General features: G+C 41.7%; 1 long non-coding RNA gene across 3 annotated transcripts; it reads right to left on the bottom strand.

Annotated features, from left to right (window-relative positions):
• Positions 1-4,038: 4,038 nt before the first annotated feature.
• Positions 4,039-19,147, bottom strand: LOC111175152 (uncharacterized). 3 transcript variants are annotated; one of them, XR_002644632.2, is made up of 4 exons: positions 19,041-19,147; positions 18,244-18,468; positions 5,368-5,614; positions 4,039-5,123 (listed from the first exon to the last, which is right to left on the bottom strand). It is a non-coding gene; the product is annotated as an uncharacterized LOC111175152 (long non-coding RNA). The 3 variants fall into 3 exon arrangements; XR_002644634.3 differs by having other exon boundaries at positions 5,368-5,458; positions 19,041-19,146; XR_002644633.3 differs by lacking the exon at positions 19,041-19,147 and adding an exon at positions 18,803-19,015.
• Positions 19,148-19,229: the final 82 nt, after the last annotated feature.

Genomic DNA, 19,229 nt, shown 5'->3' with positions numbered 1-19,229 from the left:
AGAATAGCCCCCGCTCGCCACAACTAGAGAAAGCCCACACACGGCAACGAAGACCCAACGCAGCCAAAAATTAATTAATTAATTAATTAATAATTTAAAAATCTCCTAACAGCCGCCCTCGAGAGAATGCTGTGCACTGGACTCTGGCCTTAGCAGCGACCGGCACCTCACCTTCCCTGGGCCTCAGTCATGTTTTCTACTCTGTAGCTATCACTTCCTTAAAATGACTTCATGAAGCCTGGGTCTCTGTCCCCTCCCTCGGCCTCCTAATAACGCTTAGGACAGAGTGCTCTGTGATTCCATGGGTGGCCGGCAGGGCTGAGAATGTGAAATTATAACTTTACCCTACTCTTAGGCCAATTACTCCTTCAGGCCAACACATTCTTCTTCTCCTTTAAAGACTTTTTTAAAATTTATTTTTTCCATTTAATTGTGTAAAATACAAATGCTGACTTGTCACACACCCACGTGGAAATCTTTCCCTCACGTTTACAACTCAACAGCTTGGTGACTCCAGAGGGACGGCTATCATCACTGTACAGAGCATGCTGTGTTAGTAGTTCAAGGTTATTCCAACCCATTTTCAAATACTCTGAAACATCTTCGTTACGTTATCTGATGAGACAGATCCACCAGAAAACGGAGGTGCCCCTGGTCAGTTCAGCTTCCGGCCAGTCAGGCCTGTTGTGTGCAGGTTCCTGACTGTGGTGCTTTGACCGCCACTTGGGAGCCCGGCCGGGCCGGCAGCTTCGAGGAGGGGTGCATAAATGGTCTTCCCAAGGGGCTGCACCACCCTGCGTTCCCGCCACCAGCGACCAGAGCGCCTGCTGCCCCACATCCTCGCCTGCATTGGGTGCGGTCGGTGTTCTGGATTTTGGCCCTTCTCGTAGGGGAGGAGTGGTATCTCATTGTTTTCATCTGCATTTCCCTGATGACGTGATGTGGACCATCTCTTCATAGGCTTATTTGCCATCTGTATGTCTTCTTTGCTGAGATGTCTGTTAAGGTCTTCGGCCCATTTTTAAAATTGGGTTGTTTGTTTTCTTACTTATTGACATTCTTCTTTTTTACTTGTGCATTTTACTTCACGTATTTTATTGAAAAGGTCTCTAGAAAAGCACGACCCACAAAAATATAGTGCTAATCACATATGCAATTAAATGTTTTCTAGTTAGCCACATTAGAAAAAATGAAAAAAGTGAAATAGATTTTAATTATATATTTTTCTTAACTCCAAAACTATTTCAACATGTAGTCAATATTAAAAATTTATTGAGATTATTTATTTTCTGTTTTTTTTGCACTGAGTCTTCAAAGTCTGGTGTGTATTTTAACTTACAGTATATCTATTATAATATTCAGACCAAAGGAAACCATAAACCAAACAAAAAGACAACATATGGAATGGGAGCAAATATTTGCGAATGATGCAGCCAACAAGGGATTAATTGCCAAAATATACAAACAGCTCATACATCTCAATAACCCAAAAAACAAACAATCCAATCAAAAAATGGACAAAAGATCTAAATAGACATTTCTCCAAAGAAGACATACAGAGGGCCAACAGGCATGCGAAAAAATGCTCAACACTGCTAATTATTAGAGAAATGCAAATCAAAACCACAATGAGGTATCACCTCACACCAGTCAGAATGGCCATCATCAAAAAATCTACAAATAACAGATGCTGGAGAGGGTGTGGTGAAAAGGGGACCCTTCTACACTGTTGGTGCAGATGTAAGCTGGTGCAGCCACTATGGAGAACAGTATGAAGGTTCCTTAAAAAACTAAAAATAGAACTTCCATATGATCCAGCAATCCCAATCCTGGGCATGTATCTGGAGAAAACTATAATTCGAAAAGACAGGGCTTTCCTGGTGGCACAGAGGTTAAGAATCCGCCTGCCAATGCAGGGGACATGGGTTTGAGCCCTGGTCCCAGAAGATCCCACATGCCACGGAGCAACTAAGCCCGTGCGCCACAACTACTGAGCCTGCGCTCTAGAGCCCACGAGCCACAGCTACTGAAGCCCGTGCACCACAACTACTGAAGCCCGCTTGCGTGGAGCCCGTGCTCCGCAACAAGAGAGGCCATTGCAGTGAGACACCTGCACACTGCAACGAGGAGTGGCCCCCGCTCGCTGCAACTAGAGAAAGCCTGTGGGCAGCAGCGAAGACCCAACATAGCCAAAAATAAATTAAGAAAAAAAAAAGATACATGTAGCCCAATGTTCATAGCAGCACTATGTCCAATAGCCAAGACATGGAAGCAACCTAAATGGCCATTGACAGATGAATGGATAAAGATGTGGTACATATATATAATGGAATACTACTCAGCCATAAAAAAGAATGAAATAATGCCATTTGCAGCAACAGATGAACCTAAAGATTATCATACTATGTGAAGTCAGACAGAGAAAGACAAGTATCATACGATATCGCTTATATGCGGAATCTAAAAAAATGATACAAATGAACTTATTTATGAAACAGAAACAGACTCATAGACATAGAAAACAAACTTATGGTTACCAAAGGGGAAAGGGGGGGAGGGATAAATTATGAGTTTGGGATTAACAGATACACACTACTATATATAAAACAGATAACCAACAAGGATCTACTATATAATACAAGGAACGATATTCAATATCTTGTAATAACCTATAATGGAAAAGAATCTAAAAAGGAACATATATATATATATATATATATATAGGTATAACTGAATCACTTTGCTGTATACCTGAAACAAATGCAACTTTGTAAATCAACTCTATTTCAATAAATATAAAAAAAAACCCTAACAATATTCAGACTAGTCACTTTTTTTTTCTTTTGGCCACACTGCATGGCATGTGGGATCTTAGTTCCCCGACCAGGTATCGAACACAGGCTCCCTGCAGTGGAAGCGTGGAGTCCTAACCACTGGAGTGCCAGGTAATTCCCCAGACTATCCACATTTTAAATGTTCAAGTCACATGTGGCTAGTGGCTACTGTATAAGGGCATCACACGTGTAGGAGCAATGGTTAACCAGGACCCCCCATGGCTGAGAGGGGAAAGTGTTGAGCTGTGGATAACAAGAATAATATTGTAGAGCAGATTTTGGTTTGCAGAGACTTTCCCAAACATTATCTCATGCAGTCCTTGGAGCAACCCCATGAGATAATTATTTTCACCACCGTTTTGCAGTGAGAAAATCCAGGCTCCGAGGGGTGAAAGTGGTTGAGTAGGTAATGCAGCCGGCTCGTCTCCCCCGCCACCAAGGCATCTCATCTCCACACAACCTCCTGTTAAGCAGAGACCCTACAATCTAGGCGTCACTGAGGAACACAAAGCCCCTTTCATGAAGAATGCAAGGGCTATACCTCCTCAACCATTCTGGAAAACAACACCCCAAGAAGGAATGCTCACATTAATGTGGTCAAAGGCCAGGGTCACTCAGACTTTAAGGCTCATAAGAATTTCTAGATGGGCTTATTTAAAATGAAGATTCCTGGGCCCCAAACCCAGACATTCTTATTCAGCAAGGCTGAGGTGGGAACTCAAGAATCTGCATTTTAATCAAGAGCCCCAGGGTCCTGATACAAGTGGTCCTAAGGCCCATGAGTTTCCATAGATGACCTGGGAGAGTGTGCAGGACCTTGAAATAAGAGTCCTACTGGAGAATTCCCTGGCAGTCCAGTGGTCAGGACTCTGTGCTTTCACTGCTGAGGTGCTGAGGGCGCAGGTTCAATCCCTGGTTGGGGAACCAAGATCCTGCAAGCCGCGTGGCAAGGCCAAAAAAAAGAAAGAAAACATCTTACTGAAGAACTGAAACTCATATCAGAAGGTTGTTTGACCTCAGGCAATTCCGGAATCCCGGAGAGGCAGCAAGTTCACAGAGGAAATCTACACTCTGCTATACAAGAGGATTTAATGCTAGGTTAAGATGATTGTCATGTATTGCATATAAAAGGAGGTTGTGCATTTTTCTGTAGTATATATTGATGAAATGTTTAGAAAAAGATTATCAAATAAATGTTACCATGTCATTCCACATTGGCACGTATTTATTTATATACATGTGTATCTACACAAAATGAATGAAAAACACCAAAATATTCATAGTTGTTATCACTCTACCTCACAGGGTTATGGATAATTTAAAAAATTTCTTCTTTCACTTTGATATTTTCTTCTGAATTTTGTGCAATACACGTTATTTTAATAAAAAAACATTTCAGGAAATAAGTAAGCATAGAGAAAGGTCTTGAAAGTTCAGTCCAACTAGTAGTTACTTCTTTGTATAGATGAGGTCTTAGGAAAAGTTTACATTTGGTAGGTTTTTAAAAGACCCATGTTTTCTCACTTGGGTGATAAATGAAGACGACTCATGTTATACTTGCACATTGAGTGTAAAACTGAAAAAGTTGGATCTGTCGGGTCCTCCAAGGCTGGAAGCTGCTTAAAGGAGTTTCTGTCCACTGGCGCCAAGCTGCTCCGGGCACTTTGCATCTCGTGCCAGGTAAGCAGAGATGGAGGAGCTGAGGCTCCAGGGTGTGGGGACCCGAGGGAGGGACAGGGCACCTCAAGTTCTTCTGACATCAAAGCCCAGGGGAGCCTCGTGCATCACAGAGCCAGGCAGATCTGAAACCTAAGGGGCGAGACAATCCACAGCTGCTGATTTAGCATACAGGTAGCTCTACCCCCAAGCCAAGTGCTCTCTGTTTAAGATGAGAATGTTAACGTGGGGGCATCACAGTTTCAAGGGAGACATCTGAATATGTGTGTGTATTTATATTTTTACATATAAAATATATATATATATAATGGATATTTTCTAGAAAGTGCAAGCAAATTTCTAAAGGCAGGAAAAAAAGTGTTTCCAGGCAGCCTCTCCTGTCCTGGCAAGCATGGTACAGCCTTCCGTGGAGCACACGCTCCTCGCTGAGGGCCTGTGGGTGCCCCGCGGGGTGAGTCCTGCATTAGGTCCGGGTTTGGACCTGCCTTGTGTGCTCTTGGACAGTTCCTGAGCTACAATGACAAGGATGCCAAGGGAAGGCGTCTTGAGCCGCCCTCGCTGGGACCCTGCCTGCATCCTTGGGCTCCCAGCCGGGACTCAGGGTCTCCACACCTGAAAGAAAAAGGAAGAAGAGTCGTATAACTTCGCAAGGTTTTTGTGAGCCTTCCATGCACTAATTCATGAGAAGTGCTGAGCCCTCACAGATGAGTAAAATGGAGAAAACTTTGTCAGAAATCCCAGCCCTGTGGTTGCCTAACCGCCAGTTGCTAAGAGCAGGGAGGGCCAAGCACCTGGCGCCCACACCTCCGGGCTTGTCCCCGCCGTGTCCCAGCCCACATCTCTCCTTGAAGCTCACCTGCAGGTCTTAGCATTTGCTCCACCAGCTTTTCTCCTTCTTCTTGGTGTCGCCCCCTCCTCCTGGGCAGGTTTCATGGGAAGGTCAGGATCTAAGATGATGGAAAGGGCTTTGATGGTCCCATGTGGCCTTCACTCCACCTGGCAGGCAGCACAGCAGACGGAGCTGGGGGAGACAGCAGGAGCCCCCTCTTCTTCTACAGCCAGGGGAGCAGGCCAAGTGTATGGACCTTGGGGACCACAGAAACCTAAGGACTCAGGACAAAACAGGCGTAAAAAGAATGGGGAGGAATTGTGTGAAAACGGCTAAGCCACGTCAATCACTGCAAAACTGCCAGAAAAATTCTCATTTGATGAAAAAGCAGAGTAACTATTCCTTCTGTTCTGTACAGTGGGAAGGTGCATTTCACTCAACGGGACACAAAAATAAACTTTAAAGAAGGAAAAAGACACTGCACAGCATAAGCGAGCTGCTTCTGAAGGAGGCCCCTCCCGCTGCGTCACACACAGGACCCAGAGAACTTGTGCTTCTGTAAAGTTCCTTTCAGGGTGCTCGTCCTGACTGAACTCCCACAGCACCCCAGCCTGTACCATCTCCCCACCCCCTTTCCAGCTGAGCTCCAGGCCCAGCTTCACCAGTCATGCTCCCACTGGTACCAGTCAGCGTGCTTTAGGAAGGAGGTCTGAGGGCCCTCTGCAGAGAGCATTTGTCTGGCTTTGGGATCAGAGCAATGCCAGCCTCATAATAAGAGCTGGGAAGTGTTCTACTTTCTGGAAACATTTGTGTAGAGTTGGTCTTATTTCTTCCTTAAATGGATGGAAGAATATAGCAGTGGAACCATGTAGGCCTAGAGTTTTCTATATGTAATAAGACATTCCTTCTCTTTTAAGAGGCTCTTATATCCTTCTGAGTATTCATCCACTTACTTAAACAGTGATTGAACTAGAACTGCTACATGCTTTGGGCCACACTGAAGGTCTCCAACCCAACAGTGTTAGAACCCAACTGAAGTGACATGGGCTCAACTTCTGAGGCACCTTAAAAAGCTCATTGGTCTCTAGATTGTTTGTGAGCTATTTTTGTTATGTAGTCTTACAAAAGACACGAGGATTGGCTGAAAACAGCTAAAATTCAGCACTCTATAACAGTTTAAAACCCAGATGCCTGGCCAAGAAGCATATGAAAAGATGCTCAACATCACTAATCACTAGGTAAATGAAAATCTAAGCCATAATAAGATATCACTTTAATAGTGGGTGACCACTATTAAAACAAAACAAAACGAAATGAACGTGGGCTGTGGATCATTTGGGCATGCTCCCTCTACCTTTCTCTAGCTCACTGGTATCTCCCAGAGAAGAGTTTATACGCCTGTCTGGAGTCCCAGTTTTTGCAACTGCTGCCCAGGGGACACCTCCAGATAGCCTGGCTCTGGTGGCCAGTGGGGCTTACACTTGCAGTCCCACAGGGCTGTATACATTGCATTCTTTTAAAAGCTGCTGCCTGAGGGCCTGGCTTCCAGTCAGCCTGAATCCAGGTGCTGAGACCCTCCCCTTTGGGACACTGGCAGGTCTTGGCACACGCCTTTTACTGGGAGCAAGTAAAAATATCATAGGCTGTTTGAGCTGCATGTAAATCAATGAACTGAGAACACACCCTCACACCCTATACAAAAATAAACTCAACATAGCTTAAAGACTTAAATATAAGACATGACACCGTAGAACTCCTAGAAGAAAACATAGGCAAAACATTCTCTTACATAAGTTGTACCAATGTTTTCTTAGGTCAGTCTGCCGACCCAATAGGAATAAAAGCAAAAATAAACAAATGGGACCTAATCAAACTTACAAGCTTTTGTACAGCAAAGGAAACCATAAACAAAATGAAAAGACAACCTACAGACTGGGAGAAAATATTTGCAAATGATGCGACTGACAAAGTATTAATTTCCAAGATACACAAACAGCTCATACAATTCAACAACAACACAACAACAACAAACAACCCAATCAAAAAATGGACAGAAGGGCTTCTCTGGTTGCGCAGTGGTTGAGAATCCTCCTGCCAATGCAGGGGACACGGGTTCGAGCCCTGGTCTGGGAAGATCCCACATGCTGGGGAGCAACCAAGCCCATGAGCCACAACTACTGAGCCCACGTGCTGCAACTACTGAAGCCTGCGCGCCTAGAGCCCGTGCTCCACAACAAGAGAAGCCACCGCGATGAGAAGCCTGTGCACTGCAACGAAGAGCAGCCCCACTTGCCACAACTAGAGAAAGCTTGTGTGCAGCAACAAAGACCCAATGCAGCCAAAAATAAATAAATAAATAAATATAAAAAAAGAAAAGAAAACCCTCCTTTATTAAAAAAAAAAAAACCACAAAAAAAATTTCATCTACTTAGTTCTTGCCTGTGCATTTTCTAGGCAGGCATTTAAAAAAAAAAAACAACAACAATGGGCAGAAGACCTAAATAGACATTTCTCCAAAGAAGACATACAAATGGCCAACAGGCACGTGAAAAGGTACACAACATTGCTAATTATTAGAGAAATGTAAATCAAAACTACAATGAGTTGCCACCTCACACTGGTCAGAATGGCCATCATTAAAAAATCTACAGGGGCTTCCCTGGTGGCACAGTGGTTAAGAATCTGCCTGCCAACGCAGGGGACACGGGTTCAAGCCCTGGTCTGGGAAGATCCCACATGCTGCGGAGCAACTAAGCCTGTGTGCCACAACTACTGAGCCTGTGAGCCACAACTACTAAGCCTATGTGCCACAGCTATTGAAGCCTGTGCGCCTAGTCCATGCTCTGCAACAAGAGAAGCCACCATGAGAAGCCCGTGCACCGCAACAAAGAGCAGTCCCCTCTTGCCGCAACTAGAGAAAGCCTGCGCATAGCAATGAAGACACAATGCAGCCAAAAATATAAATAAGTAAAAAAAAAAATCTACAAATAACAAATGCTGGAGAGGCTGTGGAGAAAAGGGAACACTCCTGCATTGTTGGTGGGAATGTATATTGGTGTAGGCACTGTGGAAAACAGTATGGAGAACAGTATGGAGGTACCTCAAAAAGCTAAAAATAGAGTAGCCATGTGATCCAACAATCCCACTTCTGGACAAATATCTGGACAAAACTATAATTCAAAAAGATACATGCACCCCAAGGTTCATAGCAGCACTGTTTACAATAGGCAAGACACGGAAACAACCTAAATGTCCATTGACAGATGAATGGATAAAGAAGACGTGGTACATACATACAATGGAATACTACTCAGCCATAAAAAAGAATGAAATAATGCTATTTGCAGCAACATGGATAGACCTAGGGATTATCATACTAGGTGAAGTAGGTCAGAAAGAGAAAGACAAATACCATATGATATCACTTATATGTGGTATGACATGATATCACTTTTATGTGGTATGACACATATAATGACACAAGTGAACTTATCTACGAAACAGAAACAGACATACAGACATAGAGAACAGACTTGTGGTTGCCAAGGGGGAGGGGTGTGGGGGGAGGGATTGTTTGGGAGTTTGGGATTAGCAGATGCAAACTATTATATATAAAATGGATAAACAACAAGGTCCTACTGTAGAGCACAGGGAACTATATTCAATATCCTGTGATAAACCATCATGGAAAAGAATATGAAGAAGAATGTATATATACGTATAACTGAAACACTTTGCTGTACAGCAGAAATTAATTTACACAACACTGTAAGTCAACTATACTTGAATAAAAAAAATAATAAGCTGTTTGGACAAGCACAAGATTTGAGAGACAACCAAGAGCTGGGGCAGGGTTGAATGACAAATTTCACCTCCAGCACGAGGCTGCTCCTTCAAGACTGGGAGAGGTAGTTGTTATATCTACTGTATAGAAACCAACACAGAAAGTCAAGCAAAATGAAGAAACAGAGGAATATGTTCCAAATGAAAAAATAAGATAAAATCTCAGAAGAAACTTAATGAAACGGAGATAAGTAATTTACCTGATAAAAAGTTAAAACTAATGGTCATAAAGATGCTTACTGAAATGAAGAGAAGAATAGATGAACACAGTGAAAATTTCAACAGGGAGATAGAAAATATAAGAAAGTATCAAACAGAAGTAACAGAGCTGAAGAATATAATAACTGAAAAATACACTTAAGGGTTCAACAGCAGACAAGATGAAGCAGTAGAAAGAATCAGTGAACATGAAGACAAGGCAGTGAAACTCAACAGAGCAGCAAATAGAAGGAGAAAAATAACTTGTTACATACAAGGGAACCCCCATAAGACTCTCAGCAGAAAAAAACTTTTCAGGCCAGGAGGGGGTGTCATGATATATTCAAAGAGCTGAAAGGGGAAAAAACTTGCAACCAAGAATACTCCACCTGACAAAGTTATCATTCAGAATTGAAGGATAAAGAGTTTTCCAGAAGGCAAAAGCTCAAGGAGTTCATCACCATTAAACTAGCCTTAAAAGAAATGTTAAAGGGGCTTCTTTAAGCTGGAAAGAAAGCTGTAAGACATTGAGGAAATTGAGAAAACAATCTCATTTACAATTGCATCAAAAAGAATAAAATACCTAGGAATAAATTCAACCTAGGAGGTCAAAGACCTACATACTGAAAACTATAAGACATTCAGAAAAGAAATTGAAGAAGACACAGCTAAATGGAAAAATATTCTATGCTCATGGATTAGAAGAATTAATATTGTTAAAATATCCATACTACCCAAAGCAATCCACAGATTAAAAGCAATCCCTATAAAAATTCCAATGGCATTTTTCACAGAAATAGAACAAACAATCCTAAAATTTGTATGGAACCACAAAAGAGCCTGAAGAGCCAAGCAATCTTGAGAAAGAAAAATAAAGCTGGAGGCATCATGCTCCCTGATTTGCCTATCTGGGATAAATCCCACTTGGTCATAATGTATAACTATTTACACATTGTTGGATTTGATTTGCTATTATTTGTTAAGGATTTTTGCATCTATGCTTATGATAAATATTAGTCTGTTGTTTTTCTTTCTTGTAATGTCTTTGTCTGGTTTGGGTATTAGGGTAATGCTGGCCTTACAGAATGAGTTAAGAAGTGTTCTCTCTTCTTCTATTTTCTGGAAGAGATTGTAAAGAATTTGTATACTTTCTTCCTTAAGCGTTTGGTAGAATTCACCAGTGAACCCATGTGGGCCTGGTGCTTTCTGTTTTAGAAGGTTATTAGTTATTGATTCAATTCATTATAATAGACAAAGGTCTATTCAGATCATCTATTTCTTCTTGTGAGTTTTTATAGAGATTTACTTTTTAAACATTACTTTTAATTTCTAAAAGTAAATATATACTCATAAAAAATGTGGAAAACAAAAAAAGATGGAATCACAATTATCCATTACTTTCCAACTCAGAAGAATTTGTTAATATTTTTGAATATTTCCTCCCAGAATGTTTGTGTGCATATATTTTAAAAACATAATTGAATTACTTTATTTATAATATTTTATGCTTCCTTTAAATGTAACATTCTATTACCAGCATAGTTTTAGTCATTAAGAACTTTTTTAAAAAAATAAATTTATTTATTTATTAATTATTGGCTGTGCTGGGTCTTGGTTGCTGTGCGCAGTCTTTCTCTAGTTGCAGTGAGCGGGAGCTACTCTTCGTTTTGGTGCGCGGGCTTCTCATTGTGGTGGCTTCTCTGGTTGCGGAGCACGGGCTCTAGGCGTGCAGGCTTCAGTAGTTGTGGCACACAGGCTTCAGCAGTTGTGGCACACGGGCTTTAGCACTTGTGGCGCACGGGCTTAGTTGCTCCGTGGCATGTGGGATCTTCCTGGACCAGGGCTCGAAACGATGTCCCCTACATTGGCAGGCGGATTCTTAAACACTGCACCACCAGGTAAGCCCCATTAAGAACTCTTAATAAACATTTTCCAAATAGAAATGTTAATTTACATAACATCTCTGTGTTTCAGTTTTCTCATCTGTAAAATAGGTTCAATGATATACACATCTCATAGGACGGTTGTGAAAAATAAATGAGATAATGCATGCAAACGTGTAAAGTGCCTAGCATGTAGATTGTTAAAAATGGCCATAAATTCCTCCATCCTATGTGCATGCCCTTTTGTAGTGTGTCTTAGCTATAACCGACCAGGAAGTAAAGTCTACTTCTCCACTTCCTTGATTCTTGGCATGGCTTTGTGACTTGCTTTGGCCAACTGAATGTGGCAAAAATGAAGTTGTGTAGCTAATGAGCCAAGTGCTTACTATGCCTTGCAGCTTCTGGTCTGACTCTACTGGAACCCTGAGACCACGATGTGAAAGACACATGGCCCAGACAACAGCCATAGGCATCAGCTAGATAGGGAGGTGAAGTACCTTAGACCACCTAACCCCCTGCCTCCAAGCTGAGCTCTCAGATAACCACAATTACATGAGGGAAACCAGGCGAGACCGGAACTGCCTAGCTGAGACCAGCCCAAATAAAATGGTTGTTACTTTAGCTTCTAGGTTTTCAGGTGGTTGTTACATAGCAATAAAAAGATAACTGATACAGTGATGATTAAATACTATTATTATTACTGCCATATAAATCTAAAAGGTGAGACTATGATACTGGGATACTTATCTAAGCACTTTAAAATGTCTTTACGCATTCAACACATATTTTACTGTCTCATATATATAAAGCAGAATCTTAATATTCAGGCCATGGTGGACATCAATACCACAAAGAAATCTATTCACATACATTTCCTAATCCCAAAGAACTAACAAATAAATTACTGGAGATCTTTCTTCATGTGTAACCTTTTTTTTTTTTTTTTTTTAAATATTTTTTGGGGACTTCCCTGGTGGCCCAGTGGTTAAGACTCCATGCTCCCAATGCAGAAGGCCCGGGTTTGATCCCTGGTCAGGGAACTAGATCCCGCATACCACAATTAAAAGATCCTGCATGCCTCAACTAAGACCCAGCGTAGCCAAATAAATAAAAGAATAAATAAATATTTAAAAAAAACACCATTTCCCACATGAAAATAAAAAATAAAAATATTTTTAAAATTTTATTTTATTTTTCTTGGCTGTGCCGCTTCCCAGGCATGAAGATTCCAACCAGGGATTGATCACACGCCCTGTGCAGTGGAAGCGTGAAGTCTTAACCACTGGACCATCTTAATCCCAAGATTAGTACATCTTTATTTGAATGTGCAGGGTAGTGAACTGGCAGAAATGTATAATTAAGTAATTATGGCAGCAATGCTATTTTTTTCATGTTTTCATGAAATCAGCTACCCTTGGGCAATAGAGGGAGTTGATGGGAAATTAGCCTCTTATTTTGTCCCCCTTGCCTCATTGCAAAAGGAAACAGAATCTACAAGATGATGATGGTGATTACAATGGCGCACATTTGTTGAGTGCTTAGTATATATAGCAGACACTATGCCAACTATTTTAGATGCATTTATTCCTCATAACAGGTTATTTGGTATTCTGTTATCCTAATATGGATCAGGAATCTGAGTTGGAGCAGTTAAGTGATTCAAGATTAGCCAGCTAGCAACTGACTGAGCTGAAGTTTAAACTTAAGATCAATCTAACTTCAGAGCCTAAGCTGTTTAAGCATTAATTAAGCTTTTTAGTTGCCTTCCACAACTTGCTTCTGGTAAATACACTGTTGACACTCTGCAGACTCTTGAGGAATAGCATATCTGTTTAAAAATCACTTTCGGGGGCTTCCCTGGTGGCACAGTTGTTAATAATCCGCCTGCTAATGCCAGGAACAACGGTTCGAGCCCTGGTCCTGGAAGATCCCACATGCCGCGGAGCAACTAAGCCCGTGCGCCACAACCACTGAGCCTGTGCTCTAGAGCCTGCGAGCCACAACTACTGAGCCTGCCTGCCACAACTACTGAAGCCCGCACACCTAGAGCTCGTGCTCCTCAACAAGAGAAGCCACCGCAATGAGAGGTCCATGTACCGCAATGAAGAGTAGCCCCGGCTCGCCGCAACTAGAGAAAACCCGCGTGCAGCAATGAAGACCCAACACAGCCAGAAATAAATAAAATAAAATTTATATAAAAAAATAATTTTCAATCTAATCATTTAAATGCTTAAAACAGGGGGTCACTTAAAAAAGTGAGAGATATTTCAACTCTCTGAAAAGCAAATGTGACCCGTCATTCTGTTCCATTGGCTTAAAATGTACTGTAAATGAGATGGTTCTGAGAACCAGGGAAGGGCTTAAAAAATGGACTCCCAAATCCCATACCTCAGAGTGTGTTGTAGTGGGAGTAGCCTTTAAAAAACGCTACCAACCGCCCCAAGCTGTAATGCGAAGAATGACTAGAGATGACACAGCAAGACCACTTAGGGACATCAGGACTGGTTCATGGCAGCACTGCTTGTAGTGCTAATGCCAAGCAGGCACGTACGCTCCTTTGTAAAAAATACACTTTTTAGGGGAATATAAAACAACCTATCTTCTAAGTAATAATTATACTGCCTCTAGGCTTAATTCTTCTAGGAATAGTTATGGAAATGCATATATTTTTTTCTACTCTTGGTAACAAGCAGATGCTTTACTGAGAGTGTTTACATACACCTTTTTCTGAAATAGAAACCCATAAATAAATATTGTGCTTATAAATGCCATACACCTGGTCTCCCACAGATGTACATGAAGGAAAAATTTGAAAAGTTTAATAACGCCCCCAGAGAGGTTCAAATTTACAATCCACAACTTTTATCAAGAGTCAGAAAATTCTATAAAAAATATATTCTATTAAATCTTTTCCAGAAACATGTTTTGTACATATTCATGAATGCCTATTTTCCTGCCACCAGAAGCTGTCCTTAACCTCAGCATCAGAAATAGCCATGGAGCTATAGTCACTGACTAAGGAGTATTCTGTAAAACTTCACATTACATATTTCTGATTTTAATTAGGATAATTTACCTTTCTCTCAATTTGAAATGCTGGAATATGTAAAAGAAAGAGGGAGAACAGGAAAAGTGAAGAAAGCTTGATGACCTATTTTCACATACCTCAAATGTTCACTCTTTAAAAAAGTTTTGTGGTAAAATATACATAACATAAAATGTATGATTTTAACTATTTTTAGGTGTACAATTCAGTAACAGTAAATATATTCATAATGTTGGGCAGCCATCACCACTGTCCTTTTCCAGAAATTTTCATTGTCCCAAACAGAAACTCTGTACCCACTAAATAATAACTCCTCAGTCCCATCTCCTGCCAGGCCCAGGTAACCTCTATTCTACTTTTTGTACCTATGAAGTTGTCAATTATAGGTGCCTCATATAAGTGGAATCATACAATATTTGCTCCTCTGTGTCTGGATTATTTCACTTGGCATAATGTTTTCAAGGTTCATCACTATGGTGGCAAGTACCAGTATTTACTCCCTTTTTAAAAAAAATTTATTTTTTGCTGTATTGGGTCTTCGTTGCTGCACGCAGGCTTTCTCTAGCTGCGGAGAATGAGGTCTACTCTTCATTTTGGTGCGCGGGATTCTCACTTGCAGTGGCTTCTCTTGTTGCAAAGCACAGGCTCTAGGCACGCGGGCTTCAGTAGTTGTGGCGTGTGGGCTCAGTAGTTGTGGCACATGGACTTAGTTACTCTGAGGCATGTGGGATCTTCCCGGACCAGGGATCGAACCCGTGTCCCCTGCATCGGCAGGCGGATTGTTAACCACTGTGCCACCAGGGAAGTCCACTTCATTCCTTTTTGAGGCTGCATAATATTCCATAGTATTCATAACCATTCATCTGTTGACACTTAGTTATTTCCACTTCTTGACTATTGTGAACAATGCTGCTATGAACATTGGTGTTCAAATAGCTGATTCAGTCCCTGCTTTCAATTCTTTTCAGTATATACCTGGAAGTGTAATACTCATTTGAGTAAATTCTAAAGAAAAAGAGAACGGATGCATATACTTAAATATTAAAACGTGTGTTCAGAGCTGGACCTAGAAGGCCAAGTTAGGTGGATTAAGGGATGCCTGAAAAACTACCTTAACTGTTCTATAATAAAACTATAGTTCCACTGACTCAAGGTATTGGGAAATTCTGTTTTGATGAGAGCTTATTATTTGGAAAGGTTCAAAATGAGAGCTTATATCTAAGAAACTAAACCTCCCCAATATCACCAATAAAAGGTTGTGAGGTTCTTCATTTTCACAGTTTCAATGTTTTCCCTTTAACTGATTGACTAGAGTGCCCTCATGTGTCTGTATTTTTATACTACGGTGGTTTTGAAAAAGATTTAATATTGGAATCAGAACTGGGGAGGAAATTTAAGTATCATGCTTTAAAAAGTTGAATGCATGCAAGGTCCCATCCCTAACCACCTTAAAAAAAATTTTTTTTTACAGTGATGTAAATCACATGCATAAAAGACAATCTAAAATGTATAGCTACAATGTAAAGAATGAAAAACCACGCCGCTTTTAATGAGAAAGAGTACATTACTAGTGCCTTAGAAACTCCCTGGATGCCCTTCAAAATTGCATGAAGCTTACTCTCAGAAGTAACACTGTCCTGAATTTAGTGTTTTCATCCCCTTGCTTCTCGTTATAGTTTTAACACTTGTGTTTGCTTCCCTATATAGTGTTTTTTTTTTGGGGGGGGGGTGCATTCCTATTTTTGAACTTTTTATAAATTGAATCTTATTGTGTTTTCTGTGACTTGCTTTTTTTATACTACCTTTTCAAAAAGCATGTTGATTCATTCGTTCACTTTCAAATCTTTATGGTACTCCACTTTATAAATAGTCTTCATAGTCATTCAGATTGTTTCCAGTTATTACGAATAAAGATGTTAGAACATTATTCAACGTGGTGCCTGTGTAACAGTTCCCCTAAAGTATACTAATAGGAGTGCAATAGATGAGTCTTAAGGGGTGCACATATCTAGTCTTTCTAGGTAATGCCAGTTTTTCCAAAGTGGATGAGAGTAGCCCATAATAATTCCCTTTCCTCCAAATCCTTGCCAGCACTTGGTCATCAGACTTTTACATTCCCGCCAATCTAGTAGAGTGAAATGTTATCTCATTGTCGTTTAAATGTGCATTATGATTATTCATGAGGTTGGGCATCTTTTCCATGTTTCCATGTAATCTGTGTTTTCTCTCCTATGAAATGCCTATCATGTCTTTTCCCACTTTTCTATTGGATTGTCTTTTCCTTACTGATTCATACGCATTCGTTTTTTCTTTAAGGTGCTATTTTTTAAAAATAGCAAGAAATAACATTCATGGAGAAGAGTATGCACAACACGAAAGCACTGTTTATAAAGAATATTTTAAATCAAACAACTGAGTAACCACCACCTAGGTCAAAAAGAGAATGTTCTCAACACTCCAGAAGCGCCTCCTCTAACCCTCCATGATCACAGTCCCCTCCTTTGCTCGGAGGTAACTACCATTCTGACTTTTGTAGTAATTACTTCATTGCTTTTCTCTTTATAATTACATCACCTGGAAATGCACCCTGAACAACATAGTTTAGTACTGCCTACTTCTGGATGTTAGAATGGATTCCCACAGTAAATATTCCTTTGTCTTTGTCTTCCTATACCCAGAACTATGTTTGCGAATTTCATGCTGTTTCGTGCAGCTACTGGTTGGCCAAAAAGTTCCTTCGTTTTAAAGCAAAAATAAAAGACACATTTTTCATTTTCACCAAGAACTTTATTGAACAACATATTCACCCTTTTGTTCCACTACCTTCTGCCATTTTTCAGGCAACTTCATAATTCCATCTTCCCAAAACTTTTTATCTTTTTGAGCAAAGAACTTTTCCGGCTGCCTTTCACAGTCTTCCAGGGAATTGAAATTTTTTCCATTAAGAAAATTTTGTAAAGACCAAAATAAATGGAAATCCGAAGGTGCAATCAATGTCTGGTGAAAACAGCGGATGAATCAGAACTTCCCAGCCAAGCTGTAACAGTTTTTGCCTGGTCATCAAAGATACATGCAGCCTTGCATTATACTGATGGAAGAGTATGCATTTTCTGTTGACTAATTCCAGGCGCTTTTCTTCGAGTGCTCCTTTCAGTTGGTCTAATTGGGAGCAGTAGTTGTTGAAATTGTTTGGTTTTTCTGTAAGGAGCTCATAATAGAGGACTCCCTTCCAATCCCACCATATACACAACATCACCTTCTTTGGATGAACTCCAGTGATGTTGGTGTGGTTGGAGGTGGTTCATTTCGCTTGCCCCACAATCTCTTCCGTTCCACATTATTGTACATTATCTGCTTTTCATCGCCTGTCACAATTTGTTTTAAAAACGGAACGTTTTCGTTATCTTTAAGTAGAGAATCGCACGCGGAAATATGGTCAATAATGTGTCTTTCGCTTAACTTATGTGGAACCCAAACATCAAAGCGATTCGCAAAACCCAGCTGGTGCAAAGGATTTTCAGCGCTTGATCTGGATATTTTGAGTATGCTGTCTATCTCCCGCGTGGTATAACATTGATTGTCCTCCATTAATGTCTCGATTTGATTGCTATCAACTTCAACTGGTCTAACCCGAGTGAGGAATTTTACAAACCATTTTTGACACGTTCGATCCGTCACAGCACCGTCTCCACACGCTGCACAAATCTTTTTGTGCGTTTCAGCTGCATTTTTACCTTTCTTGAAATAATAAAGCATAACATGACGAAAATATTGCTTTTTTTCCTTCCATCTTCAACATTAAGATGGCTACACAAAAATTCACCAATTTTTATGTCTGTTTAAATGCACGCTGATATGATAGCTGTCACATACAATCTAACAAAGCTTTCCAATGAAGTGAAAGACAACTAGGTACTGCTAGAGACAGCTTACCGGGAAAAACGAACGAACGTCTTGGCCACCGCAACAGTCCGTTCGTCCTGGTTGCCGTATGCCACCCACTGCTGTTGGGTAGCTGTGCTGCTGCACGGTCTACCACAATTCACTGAAGTATCGTCGCCTTAGACACTCGGGGGGGTTTCCAGACTTCGTCCTTATTAACGACGCCGCCAGGAATATTCCTGTAGCTTCTCCGGGTGTCCTTGAGCCAGGTTTTCTCTAGAGTAAATACCACAGAGCGGAATTGTTAGATCGCAAGTACACGCACCTTCACCTCTGCTTCACGACCCTCAACCGCCCAGAGTGGGCGCACGGCCTACGCCGCCGCCAGCGTCAGAGGATCCCCGCGGTCCACCCACGGCGCAGGTCAGAGTGTCTCATTTCCGCCAAGCCCGCGGGTGCAGTGTGTCTAAAATCCAACCAGCCTAAGCCAGTCCCTGTGGTTTTAACGCGTCCCCGGGTTAGCACTGCGCCCGAGCGCCTTCTGTGTTGACCGGACACCTGGATTCCTCCGTTTTAAAGCACTTGCCCAACTCTTCTGCCCACTTCCCACCGGGATGTCTGTGCTTTTCTCCAGGAGTCCTTGGGCCTCCCGGACACAAGCTTTCCAGCCACCACACGCCTCTCGGACGTCTCCTCCGGGCCTGCGGCTTGTTTCTCTGAGAAGTCTTTTTCTTTTTTTTTTTCACTTTAGTCAGATTTGCCAGCCTTCTCCCGTTAGCGCTTGTAGTACCACGCATCACACCCCTTGGCCGGAAGGCGGCCCACGGTTATTCCCAGAGCGCGCTCACCCTTAACTTCCGTAGCCCGGCGTCCGCCTCCCTCAAGGAGCCCCTCCGCGCGCGCCCGTCCCTCAGCGTCTAGTCTGCTACGCCGGCGCCCGCCCTTTCCCAGGACGCAGAGCGCAGGCGCGCCCGCCGGGCCCCGCTCACCGCACCGCCTAGTGCGCCTGCGCCGAGAGACGCCCCGCCCCCCACGCC

This window comes from Delphinapterus leucas, chromosome 18, assembly GCF_059928025.1.
Source record: "Delphinapterus leucas isolate spDelLeu-1000000601 "Yukka" chromosome 18, BTC_Dleu_Yukka2, whole genome shotgun sequence".
Taxonomy (NCBI): domain Eukaryota; kingdom Metazoa; phylum Chordata; class Mammalia; order Artiodactyla; family Monodontidae; genus Delphinapterus; species Delphinapterus leucas.
Note: the sequence above shows the minus strand (reverse complement) of the source record. Positions and strands in the feature narration are given on the sequence as shown.